The following is a 21,492-nucleotide window of genomic DNA, read 5'->3' on the forward strand; positions in this document are numbered from 1 at the left end:
AGGTGATATTTATGTATTCTTATGATAACTGGCTATCTATATGAATGTGCTACTTCCATCAATGTGGGACCACATGAAGAAATTGACCAATTTTTTTTCATTTAATAATTTACAAAACACAAATTTCTAATCTATGCTCCATGTTATTCTTTGAGCTAGTGTACAAAACTAGTAAGAGGTAATCCTCAGCCTTAACTAACTTATAGTTAATTGGAAAAATACACATTTAGTAAAATATGATTACTATATTAAGATGTATATGTAAGATGCTAAGATAACATAAAACAATGTGTTGTGGGTATGGGGAGGGGTCACCTTTAGAGAGGAGATGAAAAAATGTTTGCAGTTATCTATTGCTAAGGCTATATTTTTAATTATATAAATAATACAAAGTTATTAAGGAGAACATTTTTTCAACTCTTTACACATTAACAATTTTTCTTTTCCTATGTTTCCATCCAGTCTTTGTCCATATATAACAGATATACATATACATGAATATATGATATATTAGTAAAATACATATTTATGTATATTAAAATATACATATGTTAGAATATATATTAGAAAGTTGAAATCATAGCATCTATAATTGTGTGTTGCAAAAGTTTGCATACATTTTGTTGCTTGAAACCTGAAATATGTTTTCCTATAAAAACAAAATTATTAAAGATTGTTAGCTTTCCTATAATAGCCTATTTAATACACACTCTATTGCTATACCATTGCAGTTGTACAGAGAGAAAGTAATTGTGTAGTGTTTATAAAAACATATTGTTTCTCTAATAAATTTCTCTGGCAAAAACAACTCATTATAAATGATTTTTAAATATTTTAAAATGTATTCAAAATGCTTATCCTTGTGGTAGGAATGTGTAATAGATAACCCAGGAGAGTAAGGGAGAGATGTCCACCGGATGTGAGGGGATGGGCACTTCTGTTTCCTTTGATAACATTACAGTCAGGGATATAAGCAGCTGAAACCCAGCGTTAGTGGAAAAGAGCAGACACACAGCTTGTTTTTCTAATTTGGAGATGAATGCTGTCTTTGTGATGGGGCAAAGCTGAACAAATATGGATCAAGGTTGGCCTCTGGATAGCCAGGAAAACTAGCCTGAAAAACTAGGGAGTATGTATAGTAGAGTAGGGAGAGAAAAAGAAAATCAAGTGATCACGTCCACATTCCAGATGGTTGGCTGGTACAAGAAGCTGTTTGCTCTGACTTGGCACCTATGGCAAGAAAAAGTAGAATGAATGACTGCAAGGTATCCCTCATACTCTAAATCCCGGACCCTGGAATCTAGGGATTTTGGAAAACAGTAGCCTAACTGTAAATTGGCTGGATAGGAATCATTGTGGCTGTGGTGGCTTCCAGGCTCCTGAGGAATGGCATGCATGGAGGCCCCAAGGGGCTACCAGCCTATCCATCTCAGAGCTAAGTAATTCTTAAGGAACTTCAGTTGTGCTATGACATAGTTGTAAATGTGATGTTTCCAATACAGAATATATCTACAGATACATACTTTGGGTTTATTTTTCTGAGCTATACTAGTATATGTGCAAGTAAACTTCATTGAAGACCAAGGCTTTAAGATAATTCATTTAAAAGGCATCTCTTTAGTCCACAAATTTTCTACTATACCAGCTCAACCATGAATCAAAAATATATATACATGGGCATATGTAATGAATAATCTCTTTGGCTAGAACATAGAATAAGTGAAGAATAAAGGTGGAAAGTCAGGTTGGAACTATATTGTGGATGGACATAAAGGTTTAGTAGAGAGGCTTTTATTCCTTAGGCAATAAAAGGAATTCCAAATTACACTTTTATAAAATTATCACACTAAGTCATGGTACAAAACTCAAAGAGCACATTTCCTTGTTAACTCTCCTAGTAACAGTCATAGTTTTTTGAGTAGAGGCTTGAGGTTTGAGGTGATCAGAACAGGTATTTCAGGAAGATTGCTTTAGAGGTCATGTGAAGGCTGGGTTAAAAAGGGGGGGGGAGTATGGAGATTAAAGACAGAGATTTTGCAATAGAAGAATTGACAAGACTTAGTGAATGATTAGTGGGAGGTGCCATAGAGAGTGAACAGAGCTGATTCTCAGGATGAAAGTCTATGCTAATGGACAGACTATGCTTCATTGGCTGAAATATAGAACTGAGGAAGAAGGAAGTTTATAGATTTGTTGTTAAATCATAGTGAATTTGAGGTTACAGTAAAACCCCATTTGGAAATATATAACATGTCAACCTGGAGCTCAGGAAGAAGCTGAGAATAAGAATGCAAGTTGACATTTATTCACCTGGAGTTCGCAGTTGAAATCTCTGGATGGGTTGTGTAGTATTCAAAGAGACTACTTCCCCCCAAACAAGAAGTCAAATAAAGTAAGAGGAGCAAGGGAAAGAGACAGAGAAGGAGTGACCAGATGTGTAGGAAGAAAACCAGGTTAACTCATCCTCCTAGAAACCAATAACAGAGAAATTTCAAGGAAGGTTTATCAAATGCCACAGAAATGTCCTGACTATGAGGTTTGGTAATAAAGGGGTTATTGGCAAGCTTTAAAAGGGCGATTTCAATAGATCAATGGGCTAGAAGCCAGGCTGGATTAGAAAGAGCAAGGGAAGTGCAGAATCCAAAGGGGTTTGGTAGTGAAGATAGCAGTTTCATTCATTCATTTATTCACTCATGCATTAATTTATCCAATTGATAAATTAAATAAATTGTGCCTATTGAGGATAGATCTCGAGCCTCATAGAGCTTACATTCTAGTGAGGGAAAAAAAAAACATGAATTAACAAAAAACTAAAATAACACTATTTTCATCAATGCAATAAGAAAATAATGAAGTATGAGAGAGTGAGGTCAGGGGAGGTATAGAGGAGAAAAACTACCATAGACAGGATGATCATGGAAGGGATGAGAGAGCTGGAGTTGTTTTATTTTAATTGTAGAGAGAGAACCCATTTGTAGGCCATGAGAAAAAGTCAAAGTTGAAAATGAAACAAAATGTGGAAGGTAGAGGAGCAATAATTTACAGAGCAAAGTACAGGAGAAATGGAATTGTGTTAGGTCCAGGGCACTGGACTTGAAGTGAATGTTGGAAAGGATCAGGAACACTTCCTCCTCAAAACAGGACTGAGGAAAGAGAGGGAGCATAAAGGCTTTTCTCTGGAAAGAAGGAAGAGGAAGAAAATTGAAGGGTCACACATGAGACGTTCATGTCAGTAAAGTAGACCATAAGATCACTTGCCAATTCAGAGAGATTGTCCTTTGATGTGGTGACCTTCTACAGGTCAGGAACTGTACTGGGCACCAAGCATGCAAAGCCAAAGAATACATAGTTCCTGTCTTCACAGAGCTTATACAGGCGCATCCTGCCTTATTACACTTCACTGACATTGTGTTTTTTACAAATTAAAGGTCTGCGGCAACCCTGTGTTGAGCAAGTCTATTGGTGCCATTTTTCCTGCTGAAGATGCTGTAAAGATTGTTGAAATGACAACAAAGGATTTCAAATACTACCTAAGCCTAGTAAAGCAGCAGCAGGGTTTGAGAGGATTGACTCCAATTTTGAAAGGAGTTCTGTGGGTCAAATGCTATCAAACAGCATCGCATGCTACAGAGAAAGCATTTGTGAAAGGAAGAGTCAATCCATGAGGCAAACTTCATAGTTGTCTTATTTTTTAAATTGCCACAGCCCCAACCTTTGCAACCACCATGTTGACCAGTCAGCAGCCATGAATATTGAGGCAAGATCCTCCACCAGCAAAAAGATTACCACTCACTGGAGGCTCAGATGATGGTTAGTAAATTTAGCAATAAAGTATTTTTTTAACTAAGCTTTGTACATTTTTAGCTGCTATTGCACACTTAATAGATTACAGTGGAATGCAAACATAACTTTTATATGCACCAGGAAGCCAAAAATTCGTGTGACTCACTTTATTGCAATATTCTCTTCATTGCGATGGTCTGGAATCAAACCTGCAATATCTCTGAGGTCTGCCTATAACCATTTTAAAGAACAGAGATCTGAAAACAAATTATTGCACTTCATACACTAAGGGCTCTGATAGAAAGATGTACTAGTGAAATGGGGGCATGGAGAAAGGAGAGAACAGGGCTACTGGAGGAGGGGAAGAAAGGGGTTCAGAAAAGGCTTCCTATAACCTGTAAACTGATTCTCAAAGGTTAGCAAGTATCTGGAAAGTACCTGGGTGGGGAGAGACTCCATGTCCAGGGCATGCAATAGCATGGAGGGTTAGAGGAACAAGGGCAAGTTTGCATGAATAGAATGAATATCAGGTCCCAGGGTGGAATGGGGCAGGAGAAGGAGGTGGCCCACCTAAACAGAAAGGTTGGAGGTGTGGGCAGAAGGTTGGACTGTCCTTCTGTAGGTAATGGCAGTCATTGGAGAGTTATAAAAAATGCAATACAAGATTATATTCACCTCTGAAGTTATGTGGAAGAATGATTGGAAGAATTCCAGATGAGAGGCAAGGAAACCAATTAAGGCAAGAAAAGTGATAGTCTGAATATGGGCAACAGCTATGAAAAGGAAACTTACAAGAAAGGCAAAGTTGGCGCCATTAGTGGGATCTGGCCACTGTCTGAATGTGAGGGTCCCTGGCATGGGCAGCTCACAGATGGGGTGCCAATCCCTGAGACAGGAAGCAAATATGGCAAAAGAGTAGGCTTGAGAGTTAGAACGATAAACTTTGAAAGCAGCTGGAAAAATTAAGTAAGCCATCAACCAAAAATGGTTATCAAGTGGCATGAGGATCAAGTTGCAGCTACTAGCATGAATCAGTAGCAAAGTTACCTGGAAGTGACCCCAGTTTCCCAGCATTAAGAGAGGAACAGAGAAAACAAGCTCATCCTCACTTAGGAGGGAAGTAGGGGGACATGATGGTGGTAGATAGCCAAGCAGAAAGATAACTCTGTTTTGGGATACTACATGGAAGTCAGACAAGAGCTTAATGAGTGAACTAAGAGATCAGGAATAGTCAAAGGAGCAGACAATGCTCTGAGGTCAAAGGGAAGTTTGGTGGCATGCGCAGGCATAAGTGGCCGTGGTCACATGGAGAAATTCAGAATGTATAATGCTATAGAGACGGTGCACTTTCACTTGACTTTGAATTCTAAGGGGTGGCCAAGCACAGCTTCAGCTTGTTTACATCATAGTGAAGCAGTTGGCGTGGGGACCTGTTGGTAAGCGTGGATGTTAAAGTCACTGAGGGCACACAGGAAGGTGGAGAAGTGTCATGAAAGCCTCACTGTGGTTGACAAGGCACCTCACCATCTGACTCCTCCCAGTTTCTCTCCATACTGTTCAGGCCGACCAGCCACTCCCGCCCAGCTGGCTTGCTTTCAGTTCCTTGAATGCTCTGGACTCTGTTTCACCTCAGGGCCCTCATAAGTGTTAATTTCCTCTTCTCAGAATTTCTAACACCCTTCCCTTCTACTCTCCCTTCCTCCACTCCAGTCAGATCTCCTTTTGAATGTCACTTCCCCAGAGAGACTTTCCCCAAATCCTCAGGCCACAAGTCTGCGTTAGACCTTCTGCTAGACTTCCCCATATTACCTACTACTGCTTAGCACTACCACAATTGTAACTAATTACTTTTGTAATAATTTGCTAACAGCCAATCCCTCTCAATGGGTAAGCTTTCTGAGGGCAAAACCCATATCTGCCTCATTACCAATACTCTGTCCCTGATAGAGTACCCATTTGGGTATTTTCACCTGCCCTTGGTCCAAAATACTGGAAGTGGCACAGTACAACTGTATGGAGTATTTTGATGTAAAATATAATATTGCATTAAATATATTTAAAATATTAGATAAAATGTCTAAGTGAATGTGAATAGTTCATTGGTTAGTAAAATCTCCCAAATTAAGACACTATCTATAATAATAAAAGCATAACATGCTAATTAGACCGGACATCCTTCCAGACGACCTTCCAGACGAAGCTGGGGCTGTGAGGGAAGCCTGGGTCCTGGGTGCTAGAGGGAAGCTGGTGCTGGCAGCCGGGGGAAGGAAGGCCTACTTTTGCATGAATTTCGTGCATCGGGCCTCTAGTAGTATATAAAAATATCAGAAGCTTCCACCCAAAGAACTACCTTTCTGTCTCTCTAAGCATACCCGATTGCCAAATCCATCCTCTTTAAACACCATTTTCATCAAAGCATTTCCCTGCTTAAAGTCTTCTGAGGCTCCCTTTCCCCATCCCTGACAAAACTACAGGCCTCTGGGGACTTGCAGTGGCCTCTGCAATGTGGCCAAACCCAGTCTTTTTCTACTCTAGTCAGGCCATTTTCCTCTCTCTCCTATTGACTTCTGGGCCCATTTCCACCTCAGTGGCTTGGTGCACTAGACTTTCCTCTCCTGGAAGGCCCTCGTCTTTCTCCAGAACCCATCTGACATGATCCCTGTCGTTTAAGATCTGGCTCCACTCGGTTTCTTCATGGAGCTTCAAGCTCCTGCCACTTCTTGCCTTGTTGATTCATCCTCCTTGGAATTTCTATGGTATTTGATCATCTAAACCACAAAATACTCTCCTGGATTGTTCAATATTGATTCTTGGGAATTACACATATCTCAATCTTTCCTAATACATCATAAATTCCTTACCGAACCAAATGGAACCAAATGTAAAAATAAACTATATTACCTTTGTATTGCCTACGACTATTATGTTGGTCAGGTTATTTATTAATTAAGTGCCCAATTCCCTGTAGAAATCATTGTGCCTCAAGAATTTCTTTTCTATTTTTTTATTTTTTAGAAAATGCATTTTAGCAACCCATTTTCCTGTTTTTACCCCCTAGTCTCATGTAAGCAAATATTAATTAATAGGGGTGACCTCTTTCTAGAACACAAAATCAACACTTTACTGCCATAGGGATCTGTCCCAGTCACTTAATAAAGGTTTTATGGTATTTATGAGTGAGTCTGCACTGAGGATAGGAATTCCTGGTATTCTGTGTATTTTTCTAATTGATTGCCCTGACTCTCATAACATGTTAAGAAACTGCTATGAAGTATTTTTAAAGCAATTCAGGACTTTTTTTATGACTCCCACTTAACTAAACAACTCTTTCTGATGTTTTCTTGGCTGCATGTTCCAGAAAAATTAGGCAGGCTCTCCTTTTAGCCACTTAAGTCATGTTTCTTATAAAACAAACAGATTCCATTTAAAAAATCTCTGAGTATTAAGTCAGTAAAAAAGGATACTGAAAGCAAAGCTACATCACAAATGCCAGTTACGTGTCTGTGTGAAGTCATTCTATTCATAAAAAATATCATTATCACAATAATATATAAAATTAGATTAAATTAATAAAATAGTTATGTGCAGGGCCAGCATCCAAGATACATCTGTTACTCTACTGGAAATAACACAGTGGCACTTACAGAGATGTCTATTTAGGGCAGGCAAAGGAAGTAGGAACTAATCAGCTGGAAGAATTCTTTGGAGACTCTGAGATTGTTTGGCTTTAACTGGGAATGCTGATACTAGATCATGGTCAAGGCTTGTAAATACAGTTTTTTATATGCCACAAAGATATGCGGTGCACATATTCTTCTTCATCTCTCATGAAAAGGTAACATAACATTTCTAGGTTCAGTATTTCTCTGGAAAATTAAAAAAAAAAAAGTAGTAAGGGCAATTCTGGAATATCCGAGAAATATGATCTCCTTAATGAGGAAGCTACCAAATATGGGCACACACAGTGAGATAATCTTCCTGCCCAAATTCTCTGAGGTATATAGAGTTGGAAATGCCCTTACTAAAAATTCCTTTTCCAAATTCAATTTTTTAATGCAACAACTGTGTCCTCTGTATGTTTTTTAAAAATATATATTTTCATTGATTTCAGAGAGGAAGGAAGAGGAAGAGAGAGATAGAAATATCAATGATGAGAGAGAGAATGATTGATAGGTTGCCTCCTGCAAGCCCCCCACTAAGGATGGAGCCCACAACACAGGCATGTGCCCCAACCGGGAATTGAACAGTGGTTCATAGGTTGATGCCTAACCACCAACCCACACCAGCCAGGCACAAATTCAACTTCAAAAGATCTGTTAAATTGTTAGACTATAACTGATGGCAAAAAACAATAGTCATGATGTGGGGAATCACATAAAGTTTTCTATAGACTAACAGGATCCAAATCATCAGAGGCACTAATTTTGGAAGACCTTGTTCAAGTGGCATTTCCTTCTGATCCATAACGGGCATCTTTCTGTTTCATATTTTTTATGCCCAGTCCACATATGAGGCCAGGGTCATCCCCCACACAGAAAAGAGACAAAAATATCTGTGCTTCTGCAAATGCATCCACATCAAAATCAGAGTATAGTCTGAACTTGCACTGTGTGCTGTATGAGTAGGGCAGGACTCTGGCTTGAGTGTTTAGTGAATATGAAATTCAAAGACAAGAAAAAAAAAAACACACCAACCTACTTCCATTTCCATATGAATCAGATTTGCTGTATGTCATCACCAAAGAGGTGCATAAAAAATTTGAAAAATCCCAGGGTCCCATTTACTCCCTGGGAAAAAATCCCTCACCCCGCAGTCCCCATGCCCTGACAAGGTAATTTATCCCTAGAACCTAAAAAGCCTGAGTCGAAAACTTCCAGTGTGGTGATTAAGAACAAGGTCCCTGAAAGCCAGATTGTGCTGCCTCTTAAAGAAAGGGTGGCCTGGGGTATGTTATTCACCCTCCCTTTGTCTCAATTTCCTTATCTATCAACTGGGGATAATAGTATCTACTTTATAAAGTGATTGTGAGGATTAAATAGATTACTGCTTATAATACAGTAGAACATCGCCAAGCAGATGCTAAATGCTGGGTCAGCTATTAATTGCTACTATTAAATTAATATCAACTATGCCAACAGTTCTCTTGAGGTGTTCCTTTGCCTGCCCCAAATAGACATCTCCGTAAGTGCTCTGCATTGACCTCGTCCCCACTCTATAGCTGTACATGGCTCTCACTTCCTCAAAGTGTTTTCCTCAAAATTGGACAGTTGTTTACATCCACAGTGTGAGGATCAGCAAATTCTCTCACGGAATCTTTGAGCTGGCTGGCTCTGAGGTCCAGTCAGGTTCTGGTGGGCTCTTGTCCTCGCATCCTGTCCAGTCATTCATGCTAATATTATAATTTTAACATTATAGTCATCTCTGCCAGGTGTCACCAAAGGTTTATGTGCATTATCTCATTTCTTTTTGTCTTCACAATAAACCTAGGAGTTAGGGACTCTTTGTAGTCCCATTTTGCACTTGAAGAAACTAAGACATTAAGAGAGTAAAAGGCTTTCCCATGTCTTCACTGAAAGTGACAAAGCCTCTCACGGAGGCAAATCTGACCCAAGGCCCGTCTCAAATCTGACTCCCATCTCAGGCACCTGTCTGTCAACTGTCATGGTTGGTAGCAATCTCACCTTTGCTATCCGTTTTTAAGTTCTTCACCCCTGTGATATCCAGGCCACTGAATGTATAGCTTGACCAGCACCAGGAAACAATGGCCCATGAGCTGATAATGGCTTTTACATTATAAAATGAATGGAAACAAATAAAAAGAAAAATAATAACTTGTGATACTTAAAAAGTATATGAAATTCAAGTTTCAGTATTATAAATAAAGTTTATTGGACATAGCCACACTCGTTTATTTACATACTAAAGGCCTGGTGCACTGATTCATTTACATTGAAAGGAAATTAGAAGGTGGCCAGGGGAGTGGAACTAGGCAAGATGGGCCGGACACGGCCTGGAGCCAACCTTCCGAGGTCCCTTCCTGGCTGGCCACACCTGGGGCAGTGCCCGGGCTCAAAGGGCATCTGCAGAGTGAGCGGGGTCCCTCCAGCAGGTGGGATCCCTTGACCTGGCCTGCAGGGATTGGGCCAAAACTGGCAGTCTGACATCCCCCGAGGGGTCCCGGAGTGCAAGAGGACACTCTGCAAAGTTGCTGTCTCTCAGCAGCTCCTGCATTGAGCGTCTACCCCCTGGTGGTCAGTGTGCATCATACCTACCAGCCGGTCACCCGGTCGGCTGGTCACTTAACCTTTTATATATATAGTTTGTCTCTGGCTGTTGACATTTGGGGCATGTGACTTTCCCAATAAGAGTCTACAATTTTGGTTCCATGGAAACTGAAGAAACCAGCAAAACTTTTCAGTGTGTTTGATCAAAAGTGAAGACCATTTCTATGTGTGCCATAGCCTGAATGTCTCTGTCTCCACCAGATCTATGTGTTGAAACCTAATCCCCAATGTGTTGGTATTAGGAGGTGGGGCTTTGGGAGGTGATTAGGTCATGAGGATGAACCCCCTCACGAATGGGATTCATAGTGCCTTAAAGAAGATGCTCAGAGAGCTCTCTTACCCCTCCCACCACGTGAGAAACAGCAAAAACATCGGTGAACCAGGAAGCAGGCTCTCATCAGACACTGAATCCGTCAGCAACTTTATCTTGGACTTTCCAGTCTCCAGAACTATAAGAAATACATCTTTGTTGTTTACAAGACACCAGTCTTTGGCATTTTTTTTTTTTTTTTTTTTTTTTTTTTACAGAGAGGAGGGGAGAGGGATAGAGAGTTAGAAACATCGATCAGTTGCCTCCTGCACACCCCCTACTGGGGATGTGCCCGCAACCAAGGTACATGCCCTTGACCGGGATCGAACCTGGGACCCTTGAGTCCTCAGGCCGACGCTCTATTCACTGAGCCAAACCGGTTAGGGCCAGTCTTTGACATTTTTGTTATAGCAGCCTGAATGAGCTAAGACAGTGTGTTAGATTAAAAGTGAAGACCTGCCCAACCGACATGGCTCAGTGGTTAAGCGTCAGCCTATGAACCAGGAGGTCACGGTTCGATTCCCAGACAGGGCACATGCCCAGGTTGTGGGCTCGATCCCCAGTGTGGGGCATGTAGGAGGCAGCCCGATCAATGAGTCTCTCCATCAATGATGTTTCTCTCTCTCTCTCCCTCTCCCTTCCTCTTTGAAATCAATAAAAATATATATTTTTTTAAAGTGAAGACTTAATAATAATATAAAGCTGTCAAAGAATGAGTCAGGAGCTGCTTGCCTACTCTTCATTCTCCTAATTCCTCCCCTTCTGCACCTCCTTCCCCACTCCTTGGGCCCCTGAGCACCACCTGCAGGTTCAGCCCCACCCTAGGCTCTGGGATAACCATGTCCTTAGTCAGTGTTCAGGTGACTCAACATCAAGTCAACTCCACTCAGAGACTTGCTGGCACCGTATGTCCTATGTTCAGAAACTGGATGCCTGCTTTATGCTTCATATATTCACTCAACAAATACTTAATGGAGTGCATTCCTTTGTGCTAAAAAGAGAGCATCCTGAAGAATACAGCAATGAGCAAAATAGATGTATAGTTCTTAGGAACCAGCCTTCCACATAGACCCCATTGAGTCGGTCCTCTCTCTGAGTATCTGTCTTGCTAAAATACCAAATACTCCACTTCTTCCAAGACAGTCCAAGACTTGCTCTCCCCAATTCTTCTAAAACTGAGATAATCTGATACCTCGTCCAGCCAGCATCTCCTGCCAATGCTATAACTCTGTGGGTCTCTACATCCCGCTGCTCCCAGATTCTAGGCCTTTCTCCCAGTTGAACCTCATCGATGCTGACCTTTCACATGTCTGTCCCACTTACCCAGTGGTGGTTCCCAGGACACATGCCCTCCACACCTGGTTGGAGCCTCCTCTCTAACAGAGAATCCCTTTAGCTGCTTTAGTGACAATCCCTCATTCCTTACCACAACAGGCCTCACCAGACTGAGTGGAAACAAGCCCACGCTGATCATATCAATGGAAACTATAAAAGGAACTCTGGCTTTGTTCATTCACCTTTCTCGATCATGGGATAGTCCTTATGTTCTGTGACTCAAACTGAAATGCCCTGACTATGCTCTTCCCTGGGCAGTCAGTTTCCCCTGATTCATTGGCCACATGCTTTTCCCCTTGGGAATAAGTAATTTGCTGCATCATCTTTCATAATTGTTGAAATACTTCTTAGAGTTTGGATAGATTGCCTGGGAAAGTCCATATGGAGGTGTGACACAAATAAGTTTTCTATCAAATGAAGGCATTAAAAAATTAAGACAAATAGCTGAATAGACTACTCCCCTGGTATTGTTGCTATGGCAGTTCAGATCACATGAAAATGTAAATCCTGTTTAATGAAAGTAAGTGCAGCTGAAAACATATTTAATTTTCTCAGGACTTTTTCAGGCTGATTTTCAAGAGGACTGGGAACTATAGCTCTCAGTTGAGGAATGATTTTATTAACAAAAAGGAGATTTACACTAATAATGCCTAGTATGGCAATGCTACCATTACAGATGAAGGAGCATTCTCTGACATGCTGTCAAACAGATGATTATGTTTAACTTGTTTAATATCTGCTAAATTAAGCATTGTGGTTAATAGCACAGACTTTGGAGACACGCAAAGCTCCAGTAATAGTATTGTCCATTTTTAAATCTGTGACCTTGACCCTCGGTTATTTTATCTATAAAATGGAATAATGAATAATACCTACTTGTGAAGATTAAATGTAATAAAGCAAATAAAACATTTAGCTCAATAATGAGCACACAGTGAGTGTGCCATAAAGAGTGTGCAAAATATATGGATATGGGGCATTGAGTATCAAAAGATGGTAATCTGGACTCTCTATTTGATTGACAATGTTAATCAAGTCCCCTACTATCCTATGGAGGGAGACTCTCTACCTTCAAATAGAAATAAAATAGCTTTGAAATATGAATAGTATCTGGCAATATTGTCTTTACGCTGTCCACAGGTGTCAAGAGAAATGCGAAATGTGAGTCTTATCCAGTCACCTCTTCCTGGGAGGTGATACCTCCCTTGATACGCAGGGCAGTCATAATCTATTTAATGCTTATGTCCAACTGGAATGCTACAGATGTCCCTGGTCACAGAGGGGGATGTGTGGGGTGGGGGAGTGTAGGAAGAATGGCTAAGGTAAGAAAATAGTTTCTATTTCAGGGTAGAGCCAAGAATGAGTCACATCATGGAAGTTTCAAATTGTTGAGAGACTGAGTTACCATATTGGATTAGTCACATGTACTTCAGGATATGGCAATAAAGTGTGCATTTGTCATACATTACATTTGTTGAGCATGGTTAAGGGCCAGGTACTGTTTTTTTATCTTTATTTAATCCTTACAATAACTCTTTGAGGTAGGTACCATTCTAATCCCTCTTTATATTATCTTCACTTTATGACATCCTTGTGTACCAAAATAGTTACATGAAAAGACATATTCTTGAATTAAAAGGTTCAACATCATAAATATGTAGTTTTCCTTAAAAAAATATGAATTTAATGTATTCTTCCCCCACTCCAAAAAAGAAAAAAACACTAAGCGATTTTGTTGGAGAAGCAGGAACTACATAAGTGGTTTCTTCATGTGAAAAAGTAAAGAATCAAGATAGCCAAGAAAACTATTGAAAAATTAGTAGCTATTCTATCAGATATTAAAGTATATCATAACATTTGAATTATTAAAACAATGTTTCTGTGCATAAGAACAGAGAAAAAAATTATAGAACAGTGTAGAAACTCCAACAATATATTAAGATATGCACAGAAACTCAGGACATGATCAATTCAGTTGGAGATTGATTTATTATTCAACTAGAAGCCCGGTGCACGAAATTCGTGCACGGCAGGGGGTTGTCCCTCAGCCCAGCCTGTACCCTCTCCAATCTGGGACATCCCTCTCACAATCCAGGACTGCTGGCTCCCAACTGCTTGCCTGCCTGCCTTCCTGATTGCCCCTAACTGCTTCTGCCTGCCAGCCTGATCACCCCCTAACCACTCTGCTGCCAGCCTGGTTGATGCTTAACTGCTCCCCTGCCAGCCTGTTTGCCCCCAACTTCCCTCCTCTGCCAGCCTGGTCACCCCTAACTGCCCTCTCCTGCAGGGTTGATCACCTCCAACTGCTCTCCATTGCAAGCCTGGTCCCTCTCAACTGCCCTCCCTTGCAGGCCTGGTCCCTCTCAACTGCCCTCCCTTGCAGGCCGGGTGCCTCCCAACTGCCCTCTCCTGCTGGCCATCTTGTGGTGGCCATCTTGTGTCCACATGGAGGCAGCTATATTGTGTTTGCAGTGATGATCAATCTGTATATTACTCTTTTATGAGATAGGATAGAGGCCTGGTGCACAGGTGGGGGCCAGCTGGTTTGCCCTGAAGGGTGTCACAGATAAGGGTGGGGGTTCCCTTGGGGTGTGGGGCGGCCTGAGCGAGGGGCCTGTGGTGGTTTGCAGGCCGGCCACGCCCCCTGGCAACCCAAGGGGAGGCCCTGGTATTTGGAATTTATTTTCCTTCTACAATTGAAACTTTGTAGCCTGGAGCGGAGCCAAGCCTGGGGCTCAGGCAGCCATTTCTGTGGCAGTTAATTCACCTTCTACAATTGAAACTTTGTAGCCTTAAGCGGGTGAGCCCAGCCAGGGTGTGCGGAAAGCTTTGCTTCCCCTGTTGCTGCCAGCAACCGTGGCCTGCTCTCTCAAGCTCCATTCTGCCGCCATTTGTTTGAATTTGTTTACCTTCTATAATTGAAACTTTGTAGCTTGAGTGGAGGCTTAGGCCTGCAACGGCTATGGAAAGCTTGGCTTGCTCTGTTACCTGGGAAACCTTGCTCACTGTGGCTGTAGCCATCTTGGATTGGGGTTAATTTGCATACTCGCCCTGATTGGCTGGTGGGCGTGGCTTGGCTGGTGGGCGTGGCTTATGTAGTGGAGTGATGGTTAATTTGCATATTACCATTTTATTAGAGAGGATGGCATTGGAAAACCAGGTGGCCCACTAGAAAAATAAAATAAAATAAAATTAGACTCCTACTTTACAGTTTAAAAAATAAATTTTAGATGGATCAAATATTTAAATGTGAAAAATGAGTCACAAATATTCAGAAGAAAATTGGGAGATTTTTATTTTTTACTTTCAGAATGAGAAAGACATTTTTAAATATGATGAAACCCCAAAATCCATAAAAAAGATTGTTAGAAATTCTGCTTGGCAAACTAAGCTAAACAAAGTTAAAAGACAAATGTGTGTGTGTGTGTGTGTGTGTGTGTGTGCATAATTTGCAATTTATACAGCAGACAAAGGACTAATTTCGATGTATATAGACAGTTCTTATACTTTAATAAGAAAGCCAACACTCAAGAGAAAAAATACATGAAAGACTTGAGCAGTTACAGAAAAAGATGCTTACCCTTAGTGGTAACAAGAGTAATGCACATGAAACTAGGAGATGCCATTTTCACCTAATGGTTTAACAATGATTTCCATGAGGAAACTGCACATGGGGCACTGCGGGTGAGAGTATAAAGGGACAACCACGATGAAGAACACTTTGGCACAATCTATTCAACTTTCAAATACACAGATCTTTCTACCCAGCAATTCCACTTATGAGAGTATATCTCACAGAGACGTATTCCCATGTGTGCAATGACCCACTCACACTGAGGCATTGCCTCCCAGAGCAAGAGACTGGGAACAACAAATGACCATCAACAGATAATGGTACAGCTATGTAATGGAATGCTGTTTAGCTATTAAAAAATAATTAGATCACATGTGCTGATATGGACAGCTCCAAAATACTTTAAGTGAAAAACTATGTAAGTCTGAGGAAAGAGGCTTTGAGAAGCTGAGTAACTTGCTTAAAATAGCATTGCTATTAGCACATTGCGGACTAGTAGTATGCTAGCTTTACCCAGTGGCCAGATAAGTTTCTATTGAACGAGTACAAAAACGTTTTTACATAAATGTTCAAGGCGCGCTTTAAAATTAAATACCCATTGCATTTTGAAGTCATTTATTACATGTTCTTACAAGCTAATATCTTTTTAAAGTATGATACTTTGTAAAACACTGTGTAATATGAAGCAAGAATTCTCGTGATCCGTCCACAATGTGTTAAGTAGGGTAGTAGGTGCTAGAACTCAGCTCTTTCTGAGTACAAAGTCCTGCTCCAATGGGCACTGGGCCCTGCTGTTCTGCTGGCGTGGAAAAACCATGTTGTTGATTAAATGGGGAAGGTCAATGGGCTGCATGTGTTCTGTGACTTTATGGATCCATTGTTTCTTTGGGCAGTTTTTCAAGGAGTTAAGGGATAGGGTGGATGGTGGAAGATTGACTGCAAGACTTGATCTACTTAATTGTTTCTTGAACATTTTATTAAAGCTTTCCTCTTAGCATCTGTCAGATGTTTCTGGGACTAGTGGGGAAGGTATGGCTTATTGATTTCTCTCTGGCGCAGACCTGAAGCTGAATGCTCTGGTGTTGAGAAACATGAATATTTGCTCCTAATCCCGCTGCTCCTTGGAAAGCATTTAACCTGAAAAAAGCCAAGTACTTAGGGCAAAACCTTTTCCCTTCTGAAGGGAAAGACATTCAGCACACTAGGGCATTAGCAGTTGTTGAAAGGCGTGTGGCAACTTCACAGTTCACGAAAGGAAAGGAAGGCAGAATTCTTATCTAATTAAAACAGCCTGGGGGAAGAAAGTGGGCAAAGGGTAATTACCTAACTTGGCACTGGGCCCAGAAAAGAAGGTTAGTATTTCTTTTCTGGAAAAAAAAAAAACAAAAAACTGTCAGGAAACCTCAAATTACAATGCTTGCTTTAGTGCCATAGGGGATTTTTCATCCTTGAATCCATGGTACTTGACACATATGAATTACTTGGCCCTTGAGAGGCTTCCTTAAGAAAAGCAATTATTCATTTTTCTATAGATAGGAAAGTTACATTTGATTAAGGTTCTGAAGATTTCACAAAACAATCTAAAGGCCCAATTTCTAGTGTCTTATTTAACGTCTACGTTTTAATTCCCTCGGCGTCGTCTTTATCGCTTTTATCAAGTAGGAGAAAACCTGGCTTGACAAAAATGCATTGATACTTCCCAGAGATACTGTGGGGGTTTTTTGGTTGTTGTTGTTGTTTTGGTTGTTGAGTTGGTTTGTTTTTAATTTCCTCTGTTTAAAAGTTTCCATGGTAGCATGGTACAGAATGTGCTCTATTGGCAGTCAGGAAACCTGGGTTTTATTTCTGCTCTGCTACTCACCTGCTTTGTGTCCCTGTCCGTGTCAACTCACCTCGCTGAGGCTTGGTTTCTTCGTCTGCAAAATGAGAAAATTTGTGTTAAATTCTTTTCAAGAAATGGAATATATAAAGTAGAGGAAAGCAAAGCCATTCTGGTAGAATTGGACTAGGGACCATAGAGGCTCATCCTTCCTGACCCACCCTACATAGCCTTGAGGTTACCTTCAAATCGACCACAGGGGACCCTAGAATTCCTATGTAGGGGAAGGTATCGGTCAAAGGGTACAAAGTTTCCGTTATAAGATGAATAAGTTCTGGGGAGCTAATGTACAGCATGATGACTGCACTGGGGTGGGGAGGTGGGAAAACAAGGAGATGTTGGTAAAGGGTACCAAGTGGCGATTATATAAGATGAATAATTCCAGCGCTCTACTCTATAGCATGATGACTACACTTATTAATACTATATTGTATACTGGAAATTTGCTAGGAGAGTAGATTTCAGGTGCTCTCTCACACACACGCACACAAAATGGTAACTCTGTGAGGAGATGGTTATGTTAACTAGCTTGACTATAGAAATCATTTCACTCTATATATACACACCAAAAACACATTGTACACATTAAATATATACAATTTTAATTTTTAAAGTTCATTATGATGTAGACAATACATCAAGTCATCTATGTAATAACATTGATCCTGAAAAAATACATTCAGTGAATTCAAAATAAGAGTATATTTCCTCTCAGCTTATACAATTGGTTTAGTGTGCTATTTTTCAAATGGTTCAAAATTTAAATGTTTTATTTAAAAATAATAGTACTGATTTGGATACTTGAGAGTAGAACTTAAATGTTCTCAGCAAATTTACACAAAATAACTGTTGAGAGAATATATGTGTTAATTAGCTTGGTGTGGTAATCATTTCACAATGTATAAATATATCAAATGATTATATACTATACCTTAAGTATATATATAACTTTTATCAATTATACCTCAATAAAACTGAAGGGAAAAGTTTACTATAAGAAATAAAACACTGTTCAAAAGAGGGAAAAGAAAAAAAAATCACCAGTCTTGATGGTTTCTAAAGTTCCATCACGTGCTAACATTTAATAGCTCTCTAATTCCAAATTTGTAAAAAAAATAAACAAATAAGTAAATATATAAAGAAATGTTTGCACTCCCTTGCAAAATAAAGATACTACTTTCCCAATGAAATATCAAACAACCATGAAAAGCCTGTTGTACCTTTTGATATGATTAATTCCAAGCAAACCTTAGAATAAAAAGGTTTGTCCTGTCACTAAAGTGAAAAAATAATAACTACCATTACTATGTGCCAGTCATTGCTCCATGCACATCACATCTATCAGTTTATTGAATCCTCCTAATAACTCCAGATTCTATTATCTCCATTTTTCAAATGCAAAACTAAAAGCAGAGAAGTGAAATAACTTGCCCAAGGTCATTTAGATAGTAAGTGGCAGAGCTATGCTTTGAACCGAGCAGTGATTCAGGCCCTGAACTCGGATTTCTGCATTAAACAGAGCCAACTGGGGAATATGAACTGATGTACAATTTTCTTGATGGAACCATAGAAGGGTAAAATGTTGGAGTTAGAATAACTCTTAGGGACCAGTGCATCCAAATCTTTCTGTTTATAAATGAGAACAATTTAAGAAGGGAAAAAACAATCTTTTGGCTCTGATGATAGTTCTACCATTTCTCCTAAAGTTTCTCAAAATTATTTCTATCAGAATTTACAATTGAAAGATTTACATTTAAAGCAAATGAATGTAAATATTGATTCAGAAAGCATTAGACAAATAGATACTTTAGGGCTTAGAGTAACTGATCATTAGCTTAGGAGGTTACTTATATTCTCTTGTGGTGAGTTTTAAATTCAAATCATCTGATTTAGCTTTAAAAAGGCACTTTGAAAAAATGGAAGCATCTAGAGTTCGCATGGATAGTTCAGTTATTATAAAGAAAACTACTGTAGTTAGGGAATAAGACATAACAGGTTGTACATTTCTGAGAGATTACAGTTAAAATGCCCAGGGCCAAGAAATTTTTAGCCACCCAAGTAGTACAATAATATTCCTAAAGTTCAAAGCCAGGAATGTACATATGAATTAACTTCTTTCATTAAAAAAAATGTTTTCTAAATCTCAAATCTCACATTTCTCAAGTTTGGATATTTGACATCATTGAGGCCAACCAAAGAATGACTGTTTGGTTCAACCAGAGAAGCCAAGAACCAAACATAAAAGCACCAAGAATCAGGGCATTTCCTCATAAGGGTTTATTTCACAGCTGAAATATAACAAGTTGAGGGTTTGTTTTTTTGTTTTGTTTTGTTTTTTGTTTTTTTTGGGGGGGGCACTTTTATAAGACATGAAAGTCACTTATTTCAAGAGAAAACTACAGTTCATCCTAGAAATGAAGCATGATGCCTATCTAGTTGTTCTCTTTAGAACTGAACATGTTTCAAGACAGGTTCGGCAAATATATTTCAAGTATAAAATATCCAGGCAGCCCCCAACGGATATATTTAAAATATGCAATTGCCAAACTTGCGTCTAAGTTTCTAAATGCTTGCTAATGAAAACTAGAATCAATAAGGATCAATAAGGCTAAATTCTTAAGACTTTATAAGAACAGAACCAGTTCAGAAAATGAGAGCTTTTCTCAGTAGCATAAAACAAACAAAAAAAATAGTATTTTTGCATAAGATAAGCTCATTTACAAATGAATTAAAAAAAATAAAATGCATAGACAACCGTTTTAAAACTTCCCAACATCCACAGGAAAAAAACAGTCACCCTCAGTGTAATCAAGAGAATAATAGGCATGCAGAAACATACACAATAAATGCACTGGCAGCCCTAACCTGTTTGGCTCAGTGGATAGAGCGTCGGACTGTGGACTGAAAGGTCCCAGGTTCAATTCCGGTCAAAGGCATGTACCTTGGTTGCGGGCATATCCCCATTAGGGAGTGTGCAGGAGGCAGCTGATCGATGTTTCTCTCTTATCGATGTTTCTAACTATCCCTCTCCCCTCCTCTCTGTAAAAAAATCAAATATATATATATTTTAAATGCACTGGCAGAGGGGCAATGCTTCTCTGCCTGACTGGTGTTCACTTGTTCACATAAGAAAGAGAAAAAGGAATGGCTAATCCATCTCAGGACCACACACTCTTATTTAGAGCCAGGCTATTTCTCCTTCAGTGAGTTAGAGTCCCTTAGTAGTATGTTTGGGGACTTAAAATTAAAAGGGGGCACTTCTTTCCTGGTCCTTCTCTTTATGTGTAAGAAGATAAATCACTTGATTAACACAACAATGAACCTGAAAGAACTGAGCCAAAATGAAAGAGCAGGCTCAGTAAACTGGATTGATGTGTTTGAACTCCCAAATGACTCTATTTCCTTAATTTTTTAACACACATTTTTAAAAAATATTTTAGAATTTCTAACACAGCAATTGGTTTAAAATTTCATGTAAGAAGACTTAAGCGCCGGGGAGTGGAGTAGCACAGTTGTCTTTGCCTGTGCTTTTGCAAGCTTAGAACTGTGGTTAGGAAAGTTCTCCATGCAGTCACTCAATTGTTTCATTCATCTGATAAATTCTTATTTATTGAATGCCTACTATGTGCCAGGCAAACTTCTGGGTACAAGGGATTCAGAGATGAACAATGAGAGGAGACAGTCCTGCTCTCATGGAGTTTCATTCAATTGGGGGAAAAGAATATACAATTTGACCAATTTATATATATAAAAGCCTAAGCTACCAGCCGACTGGACGACCAGACCGGCTGGTAGCTATGACGTGCACTGACCACCAGGAGGTAGGTGCTCAATGCAGGAGCTGCCCCCTGGTGGTCAGTGTACTCCCACAGTGGGAGGGCCACTCAGCTGATAGATGGGTGCCAGACTCTGGGCTCACTGCTAGCGAGCTCAGCTGTGGAGGCTTGAGGACACTCTCCCGAGGACACTCCCCCTGCCCGCCCAAGTGGAGGCGGTGGCAGGTGCAGCGGGATGAGTGGGAGCAGTGTGGGGCCCAGCCCCGGCTCTGGCTCCTCCCCGGCCGCCTGCAGCTTCTGCACTACTTCGTGCTGTGAGGGATGGATGAGCTGGCAGGTACGGCCTGGCTGCGGCGGTGCAGAGGTCCACTGATCCCCACAGGCCAGGCCTCTAGTAAATAATTTCCAACGGTGGTCAAGACAGAAAGAGCAGGAAAGTGGGTATTCAGAAAGGCCTCTCTGATGAAAAGACCTGTGAGCAGTTGGGAGGGCCAAAAAAAAAAAAAAGAGGCTTTCTCTGACTTTCCCTTATCTGACTCAAGACAGAGCCT

The sequence above is a fragment of the Cnephaeus nilssonii genome, assembly GCF_951640355.1.
Source record: "Cnephaeus nilssonii genome assembly, chromosome: 9".
NCBI lineage: Eukaryota > Metazoa > Chordata > Mammalia > Chiroptera > Vespertilionidae > Cnephaeus > Cnephaeus nilssonii.